General features: G+C 36.2%; 1 protein-coding gene across 4 annotated transcripts in view; it reads left to right on the forward strand.

Moving 5' to 3' along the window:
• Positions 1 to 14,308, forward strand: part of LOC105475476 (cyclin dependent kinase 14) — a 594,776-nt gene that overhangs the window by 190,977 nt on the left and 389,491 nt on the right. The gene's annotated exons all lie outside the window — the stretch shown is intronic.

Genomic DNA, 14,308 nt, shown 5'->3' on the forward strand with positions numbered 1-14,308 from the left:
AGGAGTACAACTACAGTGTAAAACATGGGAAAATTGTATTTTGTTTTATTTAAAACTTTACAACTTATTCATACTTTGGAAAAACTCCTTAGTGGTAGTACTGCTTGTGTTATTTAATTCAATAATGCAGTACCCCACAGTTTGCATTTGTAGTGGTTGTGCTTATGCTGATTCTGTACATAGATGTGGGCACCACTCTTCAATGTTTTCCAGTATAGTTGTGTCTACTTACATATTTAAATACTTTGTTTTATTATAAATTAATTATTATTTTTTGTATTAGTTACATATAGATATAAATTAATATATTTGAAGTTATATTTATATATAAATATTTGAAATTATGTGTGTGTATCTTGTTATATATGAATTCCATTTCATAATAGTAAAGACAAAAAAGATAGTAAAATATTTGTTATATAAAGAGGGTATTGGGTTTGATGGGATTGAAAATGATTGACTGAGGTAGAACAATGGGTTTCTGTTAAGCTGTGGAGGAAGATAAGGTTAAAAGCGCTACTGAATTTAATTACACAATAGGCCCTGAATATGAGAGACGAGAGGGACAGGGATTCTGGGCCAACAAGGAAGCAGAAGAAAAATGAAACTGGCCAGCAGGCAGGATTCCTGGTATGCCGGGTGTGCACTAGAATTAATCAACCTAACCTTACTGTTGGTGCTTGGACCAAAGTCTTGGTCCAAGGTGACAAGAAAGTTCTTAATGGTATTGAAGGATCCAGTGTGACAAGCAGGCCCATCAGTGGGAGGTTCAAGGGAAGAAGCCAGTAGGATCACATTGAAGTTGTTGATGATCTACTTATTCACATTGGCTGGGTGTGAGGCAAGCTCCTGAGGCACATTAAAGGTTAGGTTCTGGAAACACAGAGAAGCAGGGCATGCAATGAATCCTTAGCACACTGAGACCTGGCTTTGACTGGCAACATAACTTCATTTTAAGCCTTGAGATGAGCTTAGGAACTGGCCCTTAGTTGCAGTTGTGTTGTAGAATGCAGGGCTGTGTAGGTGGGATCTTGTGCTGTGGGTTAGAGACCCTCTGAAGACTTTTGAGCTGGGCATATTAGGAAGAAAAATCTGATATTTGGATATGATATCGATTAGAAAAAGAAGAAACTGGAAGCTGATAAGTCAGTCATTCAACGTAGTGCAGATTTGAAATTATGGGTTTGTTAGACGTTAACAACAAAAAATAATATTCTATAGAAAGAGATGTCAGAGCTAGATGAAGTATTGATTATAGAATGAGAGGGAAATGTCAATGGTTTTGAGTTTGAATGAGTGAAAAAATGGTGCCAGAGATAGAAATAGTTTGTGATTGCATGGAGATTGCTTTTAAGACTTTACAGTTTTGAAAGGCTGTTATCCAATGTAATCTTCACATTCTAGTCCTTTGAAAGAGTTTTGAATTTTTATTTTGTAGAATTTATATTGTTTATGGAATCTGTATTATAAATATGGAATTAAGGCTCAGAGGGGTTAGATGACTTGTCTAAGGAGCAGGGTCTTGTACCAGCCAAGACCTTGTTAGATTTCAAAACAGGGTCATTACTGACATTTTGGAGTTATCGATTTGGGTTTTAGAGATTTTGGGCTCATGAGGCATCTGTATGAAAATGTCTTGTTGGGAATGCGGGAGTGTAGCTCACAAGAGTTTAGCATAAGTAATATATATGTACCATGGTCGTTAAGAAGTTGAACCAAGTATAACATTTTTGTGGAAGAGAATATTGAGTGAAAATGGAGTCAGTTACAAGGCAAGGTAGAAACTCTCATGGGAAGCTGGAGGTGATTTCTTTTATGTTGTACAGTGATGAAAAACAAAGTCAGAATCAAAACCTACTGATTTGTGTATGTTGATTTTGTATTCTGCAACTTTACTGAATCAATATACACAAATCAGTAGGTTTTGATCCTGACTTTGTTTTTCATCACTGTACAGTAAAAGACAAGCCACCTCAATTAGTTTGCTGGGGCTGCTGAAACAAAGTACCACAGCCTGGGTAGCTTAAACAACAGAAACTTATTGTCTTACAGTCCTGGAAGCTGGAAATCAGAGAGCAAGGTGTCCTGGCCCTCCCAATGAGGGCTATGAGGAAGGCTCTGTGCCAGCCACTCTCCTTAACTTGTAGATGGCAGTCTTCTCCCTGTGTCTTCACATCATTTTTCCTATATATCTGTCTGCATCCAAATTTTCTCTTCTTGTAAGAACAATAATCACATTGGTTTAGGGTCCACTCAGATGACATCATTTCACCTTAATTACCTTTTTGAAGATAAACACAGTCCTATTCTAAGGCACTAAGGGTCAGGACTTCAATATGAATTTTTTGGGGGGACACAGTTCAGCCCATAACAGCACTTAATGGCTTTGGGCCTTAGTAACCCTGTGTATTAATCCATGCTTGCACTGCTGTAAAGAAGTACCTGAGACTGACTAATATCTAAAGAAAAGAGGTTTAATTGGCTCATGGTTCTACAGGCTGTACCAGAAGCACAGCATCTTCTGGAGAGGCCTCAGGAAACTTTCAATCATCCTATAAGGTGAAGGGGAAGCAGACACATCTTACATGCCGAAGCAGGAAGAATATAGAGAGGGAGGAGGGTCTATATACTCTTAAACAACCAGATTTCATGGCAACTCACTGGCTCACTATTGATATGACAACATGAAGGGGCATGGTGTTAAACCATGAGAAACCACCCCCAGATCCAATCACCTCCCACCAGGCCCCAGCTCCAATATTGGGGATTACAATTCAACATGAGATTTAGGTGAGGGCACAGAGTCAAACCATGTCACCCTACTTGCAAAAAATAGCAGTTGGATCATGCCATCTCTTAAGAACTACCTTGGCATTTGTGGTTTTGATTTCCCAAGGAATCTTTAAACTCAGAATTTGGAATGTTCTGGAGATCAGGGAATGATAGAAGAATAGTTGAGGCCTTGATCACAAAATGACATTTTATTTTCCATTGAATAAAATATTTTAATGTCTTTTTAATAAAGTCTGACTTCAGGGTGATTTTTTTTTTTTTTTTTTTTTTTTTTGTAGAGGTAAATGACTCTAAGGCAGAGAAATTAAACTCTGGGTTAGTTTTTGTTACTTGTTTTTTTCTTGTCTTCTCATTCTGCCTTTCATAGTCTTATTTTTCTGCTGTTTATATCTGGAAGCAAAAGCCATCATCATTGCTTAGCTTTCCCCATTTATCCTTCTGGAAGTCCAGACACAATAACTCCTCTGTGTATCTGGTGGTAGAATTTGAAATATTTAGGGTAATGTGGGAGACATTTGGGATATGTTCAGTTTTACATTGGCGAGGAAGCAGCATGGTGTGTTCAACTGAGATAGAACACCTGAATTTGAATTTACCCCTCTTCTGCTGTTTTGATCAATTTCTCATTTACAAAATATCAACAGCAGGAAGATTTCAGAATAAGAAAGCACCATGCACAGTAAAGTAGTTTGTAAGTGACTACTTGCCACTCACAGGCTTACCTAGAAACTTGGATTTTAAGGCGTAATTTTCACCTCAAGTGGAAATACTTGAAGCAACTCTAATCTAACTTGGATTTATGTCCAAAGATGTACTTTGAATTTTATTTGTCATTGAGTAGAGTGTGTAATGGATTAATTCAAGTTCAGGCACTTTGAAACTCATTTTGTCCTCCATGGCAGCTTGGAGAAATCAAGTCGTAGGGCTCAGGGTCAGCTTTTCTGTTTTACTTTAGAATCATTATATGGCATCATCCTGGTTTATGTGGAACAGATAAAGAGCTGGGAGATACAGGAGAGGTTTGAAAGGGAGTGAGTAAAATGTCTTAGGATATTCCATCTTTCAAACAACTTTTAAGTGTGTATGTTCTTACTCTCTGATACTGTATTCTAGACTTCCACATTTTTTGTTGTCTTAAGATTTTCTTAGACAAGGCATGAGGTAAGCAAGCCAGTTGTCTCCTTTCGTAGATTCTTGAATATGTGATGGTTTTCTTAGGTGAAAATTATGCTTAAAGAGAAATCTAGATACTCTAATAGGGAACAACTTTAAATTAAAATGGTATCAGTATCAATAGACAGTATTCGGTATGTACTTGCACAGCCAGAGCCTAGTCTCACTTAACACTCACAAAACCCTCTAAGGTAGGTACTATCATTATTGCTATTTTGAGGTTAGGAAAGTTAGGAATGGAGAGGTTCAGTCACTCACCTAAGGTTAACGCTAGCATGTGGTAGAGCTAAAAGCTGAAGTTGGCTAGGTGCGGGGGATCACGCCTGTAATCCCAGCACTTTGGGAGGCAGAGGTGGGCGGATCACCTGAGTTCAGCAGTTTGAGACCACCCTGCTCAACGCGGCAAAACCCCGTGTCCACTAAAAATACAAAAATTAGCAGGGCGTGGTGGTAGGCAACTGTATTCCCAGCTACTTGGGAGGCTGAGGCAGAAGAATTGCTTGAACCCAGGAGGCAGAGGTTGCAGTGAGCCAAGATGGTGCCACTGCACTCCAGGCTGGGCAACAAGAGTGGAACTCCGTCTCAAAAAAAAAAAAAAAAAAAAAAAAAAAGCTGAACCTGAGCAATCATCCTGCAGAGCCTACACTTAAACATTATTCTCTGATAGATTTTATGTAGAAATTTTGAGTTCGTACTGCGTTTTCATTTCATACAGTGGGTTGTCTTATTGCCATTAAATCAAGGTTAGCAAAAAAGATAGGGATTTTGCGGGGGAACACGGACAAAATTTATTTTTAAAAGTGATAACACATTTTTCAATAAAGAAAGGAAGGCAGCATCCATATAGGACAAGGAAGGGTCAAAAAGAGGAAAGGAACAAATACTTTCAACACAGTGTAACTCAAGGAAAGTAGAAACATGTAGAGGAAAAGGGGACCTCTCATGGTAAACTCTGTAGTATTGAACTTTTTGTTTGAGTACATTCTTTTAATACATGTCTGAGTCTTTCCATGTGCTTTATCTACCTTCTCACTCTTCCTTTCTCCACCCTTCTTTATGTATTTTTTTCATTATTCATTCTATTAGAATTCTATGGAAACATTTTAGATTTTTAATAAAAAATGTGGTACTAGGAAGGCAGAGGTAGATATAAACTGAAAAACAGATAAAGGAAAAAAGGCAACTTCTTTTATTTCAAATGTTTGGAATTAGTTAACCTGCTGGTAAAATAAATAGTTTTATAGCTTAATTGTAAAATTTGTACTGTATAATTAAAATATTCTAACAGTACAGTAAATGTTATATGAATTATTGATATTTTATAAATTTGTTAAAGTTTTAAAATGGAAAGTAATTTCCATTATTTTAATTGAGTCATTAAAAATTTTGGTGTTTGACTGATAATTTGACTCTCTACCTTACATTTTTCTCTTTTATGTTAATAGCCTCTTTATTTATTTTTGTTGTTTTTTGTTAACCATACCATTTTTCCTTGTAACTGTATGGTACAATTGCTTGTGAAGTTTGTATATGTAATCGAGTTATAATTCAATTGATAATTAACTAGTCTAGGTTTCATTTCTTGCTTTTCATGTTTGGGGTATTGTGTTACTTTTCTAGGGCTTCTGTGATAAATTACCACAAATCTGCTGGCTTGTTCTCTTGCAGTTCTGGAGAGTAGAAGTTCAAAATCAGGATACTGGCAGGACCATGCTTCTTTTAGAGGTTGTAGGGCAGAAATCCTTACTAGCTTTTTCCTAGCCCCTGGTGGCTTCCTACAATCTTTGGTGTTCTTTGGCTTATAGTTACTCCAATCTCTGCCTCCATCTTCACATGGTCTTCTCTGCCTGTCTCTATGTGTCTTCTTCTCTTCTTATAGGGACATCAGTCGTTGGATTTAGAGCCCACACTAATCCAGTATGGCTTCATCTTAACTTAGCTAATTATGTCTGCAAAGGCCCCATTTGCAAATAAGGCCACCTTCTGAGGTTCTGGGCTGACATAAATTTCTGGGAGACACTATTCAACCTGCTGCCAGTGTTTATTTTTCTCAGTTTCACAGGGAGATTTGTAGGTAAGAATGGACTGGGACCCGCATTGCACCTTTGAAAGCTTAGGAGAAAAATGTACTACATGGTGGTTTTGATAACAGTCTTCTTTGTTTTTTTTACTGAAGTTTGCATGTAATAGACAATGAATGAATATAGATAACTTTCTCCAAAGTGATTTGTTTTTGTTTCTCTCTATATAGGCTCTTTTGTTATTGTTATTCATTTATTTGTGTTTTCAAGCAAAATATCATTCTCCATGGATGATTGGATGACTTATGAATGTGGCTTGTATAAAGATAGATTACATCTGTCAAGTTAGTGAGTATGATTGAGACATTGGTAGTTAGTCTGGGATTGGAAGCATGGAGAACTGACATAATGGAGACCTCCAAAGCTACTGAGTTGCTGTGAAATTATAAAGGTCTACTTCCACATTTCTATACGTTGGCCATTGGGATTTCAGACACATTTACACAAAGATAAAATGTTCCAGGCTGTTCTGTTGGAGTCTTTTTTATCCAGATATGCTTTTTATCCAAGTATATGGACGTGTTTTTTATCTAGATATATCTTTTTTATCCTTGAGTAGATTCCAGGGCTGTCCTCTAAGAGCCTTTTTTGTCCAAATATATAGCTTTGATGATCAAATACAACCTAAATGATAAGTAAATAATCATCTTTGGTTGTAACTGAAATTATCTTGTCAATATTTGCATGCCTAGATACTTCTGACCCCTATCACTTTCCCAGTGGAGAGAGGACATCTGCCAAAAGAGAACTGAGGTCCTCTGTTCCCTCCCTCTTCCCTGACCTGGAGTCTCTTGCACTCAGGCCCCTGGAAGTTAGTTAAGAGTGTGGGCACAGATGGGAAGAGAGGCTCCTGGGACGTAACCGCCTTCTTTAATAGACTGGAGGGCTGTAGTAGGGAGAGGAAGAACAGACAAACATTTGTTTTCATTTGTGTTTTGTCAATATTGGTGTTTGGAATTGTTCATCCTCTTGTAATGATTTCTAAATTAACAAGTTGATTATAAATGGAATTTTTAGTGAAACATTATGTTAATGCAACATCTGACCCTATGTAGTAGGTGACAGGTTAAATTAGGTTTCTTCATGGGGCTTAATAACTTTTTTTAAAAACTCAGATATTCTTTGCTCATTCTAGACATTTCTGAATTCAGCTGTTTTATTGGCAAGTGTTTTTTAAGACACTGTTTGTAGCATCATTGTTGGAAGTACATGAATCCTATATAAGCTAATTAGGAATCTAAATCAGACTTTAGAGATTACCTTGTCCAGGGGTTCCTCAGTTGCATCCTGGTGGTCTTCAAGCTGTGTGTTTGGTCTTACAGTAAATTTTAATAAACAGTATTAGTGACCAGAAAGAGGTCCAGGGCCTGGTTTCTGAAGCCTGACTGCCTGGATTCCAGTTTGGACTTCATTCCCATCTAAGTGTATGATTTTGAGCAAGTCTTAAACTTGCTGTGTTTCATTTTCCATTTCTTAAAGAGAATGAAAATACTACTAAACTTATAGTCTTGTTGGGATATTATATCCATTAAATATGAACATGAGGCCATAAAATAGAAACAATCAAGGAATAATGAAAAATTCTTCAATATAAAAATACCTTAACAGGTATTAAACTTTCAGAAGAACACTTGGATTGTGAACTCAGAGAAATCTCCCAAAAGGAGATCAAGAAGAGTTATCATCTCTTACGTCTTTGAGAATAAATAATACAGTTATTTGAATTTTCTTCTATATTGTCTCTTTCATTTATTTCTGCTTGTCTGTTTGGTCTCTTTCTTATTGGAAGCATCCTTCAGCTACCTGGATATCTTGTTAATTGTCAGCTCATATTTTAAAGTCAGACTTTAATATGCTGTTTGGGAGCTCTGGGTGCTTGGATAGGGAATGTTGGTTGGCAGGTTTCACTGTAGTGTGATGGGGTGAGTGAACCAGTTTTTTTTTTTTTTTCTTGCAGTATCTAAGATGTCAGCATTTGGGGGTCTTTTCTTGGAAGGAAGCTTCAGTTTCTACAGAAAAGGATTATTTTATCTCCTGCCTGGAGGATTTCAGTTTGCTGCCTACATTGTGGGGATTGAGTAAGAGATAGGGGTTACAGAGTAGTCTCAACCTTCAACATGCAGATTTTTATTGAATTTACCTATTTTCAGTTCAGATTATGCAGTAAGTGTGAGAGAGACTAAAAGACACCCAAGTATCTAAGGCAAAAAATAATGGGCCTCTAAAAAGGCTTTGGCAGTAGGAATAGATAGGAGATATATATGTTTGGAAGGGACTTAAGAGGGACACTTGGTAAGACTTTTTATTTGACTAGACATGGAGCTTGATGGAGGTGGGGTTAGTCAGTGTGACTTCCAGGATTTTGGATTGGGTAATTAGGTAGATAGTGGAACCAGTAATGAGTAACTGTGGTTGGGGACAGGGGAGGGAGGTGGAGTACAAGAAAGACAATGAGTTCAATTAGTGAGTTTGAAGTCTGGCATTCATGTGGCAATTGTGTGACATGGTGGTGCAGTTTAGGTAGCAGGTGTTTGTTGTATCTAAATTGAGAACTTTACAAGTCTTATTTGAGTATATGATCTAGTTTAATTTTCTATTCCTTGAGGAAGGTTGATATTATCATCTTCATTTTACTAATCAAGAGGCTGAGGTCTAACGAGATTGTTTTGTGCAAAGTCACACAAATAATTAAGTGGTGGATATGGAGTTCACCTTGAATCTTCTAACCAGTGCCTGGAGCAGTGCCTGGCACATGATAGGCACTCAGGGTATGTTGAATGACTGAGTGAATGAATGAATAAACTCTCATGTTCTTTCTTCGTATTCTGTTATATGGCCTTACTATTGGGACAGAAACCCATGTGATGAAAATTGTACAGAGATTCCTCTCAGGCTGCCCCAAAGCAAAAAGGCGAAATTGAGAAAGCTCCATAAGCAAGGAGCTAGCAATTTTTCAGTCTTGGTGGAGACTGTGCCTCTAGCTGTGTGATCATAAACAATTACTTAACATATTTTGTCTTTAGGTTTTTCATTTTTGAAATGAAGTGGAGACCATATTATTTTCGAGCTTTATAATTAAAATAATATTACCAACATGAATCTTTTACCTGGAAAAAAGATCTATAATTGTATCACTATTATTCTTCATGCATACATGCAGTAATATGATGCACATTTATTGGGTTAAAATATTTTTAAGCCCTCTAATAATCACCCTTTATGTCTGTCACTGAAAAAATTAACATGAATTGCTTGAAGCATTTTTATAATTGACAGGCAAAAATTTTGTAAATGGAAGATAAAAATCCATGAGTCTAGACGGTAATTCTAAGTATGCTTATGTAAATTGCCACAATTGTTATTCTAAGTCTGAGTAATCTGATGGGTGTCTGCCAACTGATATCAACAAAAACTTGTCAAGTGTTAAATCATGCGATTAAAAACTATGAAAATCATATGTTTTCTTTTTTCTGTTAATAATTTTAAAGGATAAAGTTTGTTTTTTAAAATCAAGTAACTGAATTCTTGGCTACTTTAAATTTGTAAAAAATTTATATGACATTTTGTCCTATTTTGTCAACTAGAAATATAAATTGAGATATGATACTTTTATATTTAAGACATTTTAGGAGGATTACATAACCAGTTCTAATCTGAATTCATGTATAACTTCTAAAAATCCCATGGACTTTTTCAGTTCCTACTTTGCCAATCTTTAAAAAATACTATCTCATTTGATTTTCACCAAATCTTGTGTTATATGTAGGTTTTAATATATCCAAGTTACAGATGAGGCAATTGAGGCCTAGATACAAATAAAATGTCCTGTGTTACAAAACCTGCCAGTAAATGGCTGTTACAATTTACACTGGGATTTTTTAAGTGAGGTGTTCAAAGATAATACATTCCTCCATTCAGAATTTCTGGGCTAATGTTAAAAAATGATGAGAATTAATAATGTACTTGTAAACGTCTTGTCATGCTAGTAATTAACATAGCTACTATAAGTTGCTTTAAAAAAATGTAACCCATGACCAAGGGGGTGTATCTAAAGTTCAGTTTGACATCTCAAAATCGTTTAATGTAATACCATGTTAATAGAATAAAGTTTAAAAATCACACTATTATTCCAATAGATGTAAAAAAAGTTTGTTATAAAATCTAACACCTATTTATGTTAAAGGCTTAACAAACTTTGAATAGAAAAGAATTTTCCCAACATACACACACACAGTCATATTTGTGTATACTATCAATGAACATGTGGAAAACCAAATTTAGAATACAATACCACTTAAAATCACTTTAAATACTTACAATAAAAAAGAAATACCTAGGGGTAATCTAACAAATCATATTTAGAATTTTTGTACTGAAAATTACAAAATCTTGATGGAAAGAAATAAAGGAAGATTAAAATAAATGAAAAGGGGTACCATGTTTATGGATTGAAGATGCCGTATTGTTAAGATGAAACCTCACCCCACATTTCTCTGTTGATTTAATGTCACACCTGTCAAAATCCTAGCCAGCTTTTTGTAGAAATTGGCCATCTGAGCTACAATTACATTTCATATATTACATTATATGAAAATGTAATGAACTAGAATTGCCAGAACAGGTTTGAAAATGAACAAAGTAGGAAGACTTACACTACGCAATTTCAGAAACTTTGTATAAAGCTACAGAGATCAAGACCGTATGTTATTGTTGTAAAAATAAACATATTGATTCATGGCATAGAATGGAAAGTTCAAAAATGAACCCTGACATTTGTGGGCAGTTGATTTTTAGTAAGTTGCAAGGCAATTCAATGGAGAAATGATAACTTTTTCAATAAATGATGCTGTGACAATTGGGTATTTAAATGCAAAAAGATATACACCCTTATGTAATAACATACACAAATGTCAACTCAAAATTGATCCAAGACCTCAGTGTAGGAGATAAAAGTTTAAACTTCTGGAACGAAATCTGGTAGAACATTTTGTGTCCTTGGATTACACAAAGATTTCATAGATATGATAGCAAAAACACAATATATAAATGAAAATCGATAAATTGGAATTGTCCTCTTAAAAAGACACCATTAAAGAAATGAAAAGGCAAGTCACAAATCGGTAGAAAATATTTCCAAACAATATATTGGATAAAGGATTTATATTGAAAATATATAAAGAAGTCCAAAACTCCACGATGAAAGGACCCCCACAATTTTTTTAAATGGGGAATTTATTTGAATAGATATTTGAGCAAAGAAATATATGAATGGCTAAGACCATGCAATGGTTTTCACAGTTGTTAATCATAAACGACATGAAAATTAGAAACCACAGTGAGCTATTACTGCACACCCAATATAATGGTTATAATTGAGGAGAACAACAATACCAAGTGTTGCATATGGAATAACTGGAACCCTTAAATATTGCTGTTGGGAATATCTGCTTATGGTACACCCACTTTGGAAAACAGTTTGGCAGTTTTTAAAAAGTTAAATATTAAATTACCATATGACCCAGTGACTTCACTCCTGGGTATTGTCTACCCAAGAGAAATGAAAACATACTTCCACATGAAGACATTTACCTAAATGTTTCCAGTATTATTAATGCAGAATAGCCAAAATCCAGAAACAAGTTAAGTGTCCATCAACTGTTGAGATGATAAATAAAATATGGTATATTTGTACAGCAGTAAAAAGGAACTAACTACTGATAACATGTTTGAACCTCATAAACACTATGCTAAGTTAAATACGCTTGGTTGTATATACATACGTTTGTATATGAATACGCTTGCTTGTAGTCCCAGCTACTCGGGAGGCTGAGACAGAAGAATTGCTTGAACCCAGGAGGCAGAGGTTCCAGTGAGCTGAGTCGCGCCACTACACTCCAGCCTGGGCAACAAAGCGAGACTCTGTCTCAAAAAAAGAAAAAGAAAAAAAAGAAAAGAAAAGAAAAGAAAAAAGACTGATCTTAATGTAGTATAAATAATAGTTAGGGTCCGAAGAAAGTAAAACAAACAAACAAATCTGAGTTATGGCACCGGTTGCAAAACTCTGTATATTAAAAAGCACTGAATTTTATACTTACAGTTGATATATTTTATGGTTTGTAAATTATACCTCAACTACATTTTCTCCTGATTTTATTAAAATATATATTCTTAGGTTTAGCTGAAAAAGAAGAAAATTGAAGTATTAACATTAGTGATTTAATATCTTTATTTCTCTTTCTTCCAAATTCTCTAAATATGTGTTGTTTTTATTAACAGAAATAAAACTTTTGTTGACTATAACCTGTAACTGATACCTCCTATTCTCAAATATCTTCAAATTTATTAGTAAAGAAATATGTGTAATTGGTTGAATTATAGGACTATAATTACCGAAGTCTGTTGAAGGGAAAGAGTGAGATAGAAACCATGGGTAAATTAAAAGAGCTTTGAAACTGATGGAAGTGGTGGCCCTTGAGTACTGTTACGATCAGTTGGAAGGAAAGTTTCAGGGGTCTCCTGTTGATGCTATGGAGCCTGTCCTGTCATTACAAAAAACATGAGCCACACTTTACATCAGAGCTTTTTTTTTTTTTTTAAATTATCATTGCTGTCGATTTTTGACAAACAATTTTAATCACAAAACACTTGTTTAGCGAGAGAAAATAACCCAATATGAGCAAAAAACCAAAATAAAAACCACATTGTGGCCAGGCATGGTGGCTCAATCCTGTAATCCCAGCACTTTGGGAGGCTGAGGCAGGCAGATCACTGAGGTTAGGAGTTCGAGACCAGCCTGGCCAACATGGTGAAACCCCATCTCTACTAAAAATACAAAAATTAGCCAGACATGGTAGCACACAATCCCAGCTACTGGGGAGGCAGGAGAATTGCTTGAACCTGTGAGGCGGAGGTTGCAGTGAGCCAAGATCGTGCCACTGCACTCCAGCCTGGGTGACAGAGCAAGATTCTGTCTCATAAGAAACAAACAAGCAAAACATATTGAGTAACTTATGCAGCCAAGAAGCTGATTGTAAATGGCAACTGACAAGTTGAACTTTTTTTTTTTTTTTTTTTTTGAGATGGAGTCTCGCTCTGTTGCCCAGGCTGGAGTGCAGTGGCGTGATCTCGGCTCACTGCAAGCTTCACCTCCCGGGTTCATGCCATTCTCCTGCCTCAGCCTCCTGAGTAGCTGGGACTACAGGCGCCCGCCACCGCGCCCGGCTAATTTTTTGTATTTTTAGTAGAGACGGGGTTTCACCGTGGTCTCGATCTCCTGACCTTGTGATCCGCCCGCCTCGGCCTCCCGAAGTGCTGGGATTACAGGCGTGAGCCACCGCGCCCGGCCAAGTTGAACTTTTATGATTCCATAATGGAGAAGCGGCCAGAGAAGCTACATCTCAGAAGAAGGACTCTCTTGCCTTTTTAAAGTTTTAGTCTTCCCATGCCTTCCTCAGCTCTGCTTTGACCATCTTTTAAGGTCATGTTAGTGCTGCCTCTTCCCTGAAATCTTTCTGGCTTTCACAGAAAGTCTTTTTCCTTCTGTATACTTTTTGTTTGTTTTTGTTGTTGTTGTTTTGCTTGTGTACACTTACCTTTTAGCACTTACTACATTGTACTTTATGATACAGTCAATTGTGTTCAATTATAAACTATTGCCAACTTCTTAGGGCTTTATGTTCTTAGGGTTGTGGTATGAATCAAGCACTGACTAGTCATATCCCAGCTGTTTCCCTATTGCCATCTAAATGGAACTAACCCAGAGTGCAGTTTGTGTTTCAGTAGAATTTAAGCAATAATGAAAAGGGCCATACCAACAAACATATGAAAAAAAACCTCATCATCACTGGTCAATAGATAAATGCAAATCAAAACTGCAATGAGATATCATCTCTCGCCAGTTAGAATAACGATCATTAAAAAGTCAGGAAACAATAGATGCTGATGAGGCTGTGGAGAAATAGGAACACTTTTACGCTGTTGGTGGGAATGTAAATGAGTTCAACCATTGTGGAAGACAGTATGGCAATTCCTAAAGGACCTAGAACCAGATATACCATTTGACCCAGCAATCCCATTACTGGATATATACCCAAAGGATTATAAATCATTCCACTATAAAGACACATACACACAGATGTTTATTGTGGCACTATTCACAATAGCAAAGACTTAGAACCAACCCAAATGCCCATCAGTGATAGACTGGATAAAGAAAATGTGGCACATATATACCATGCAATACTATGCAGCCATAAAAAAGA

This window comes from Macaca nemestrina, chromosome 4 (assembly GCF_043159975.1).
Source record: "Macaca nemestrina isolate mMacNem1 chromosome 4, mMacNem.hap1, whole genome shotgun sequence".
Taxonomy (NCBI): domain Eukaryota; kingdom Metazoa; phylum Chordata; class Mammalia; order Primates; family Cercopithecidae; genus Macaca; species Macaca nemestrina.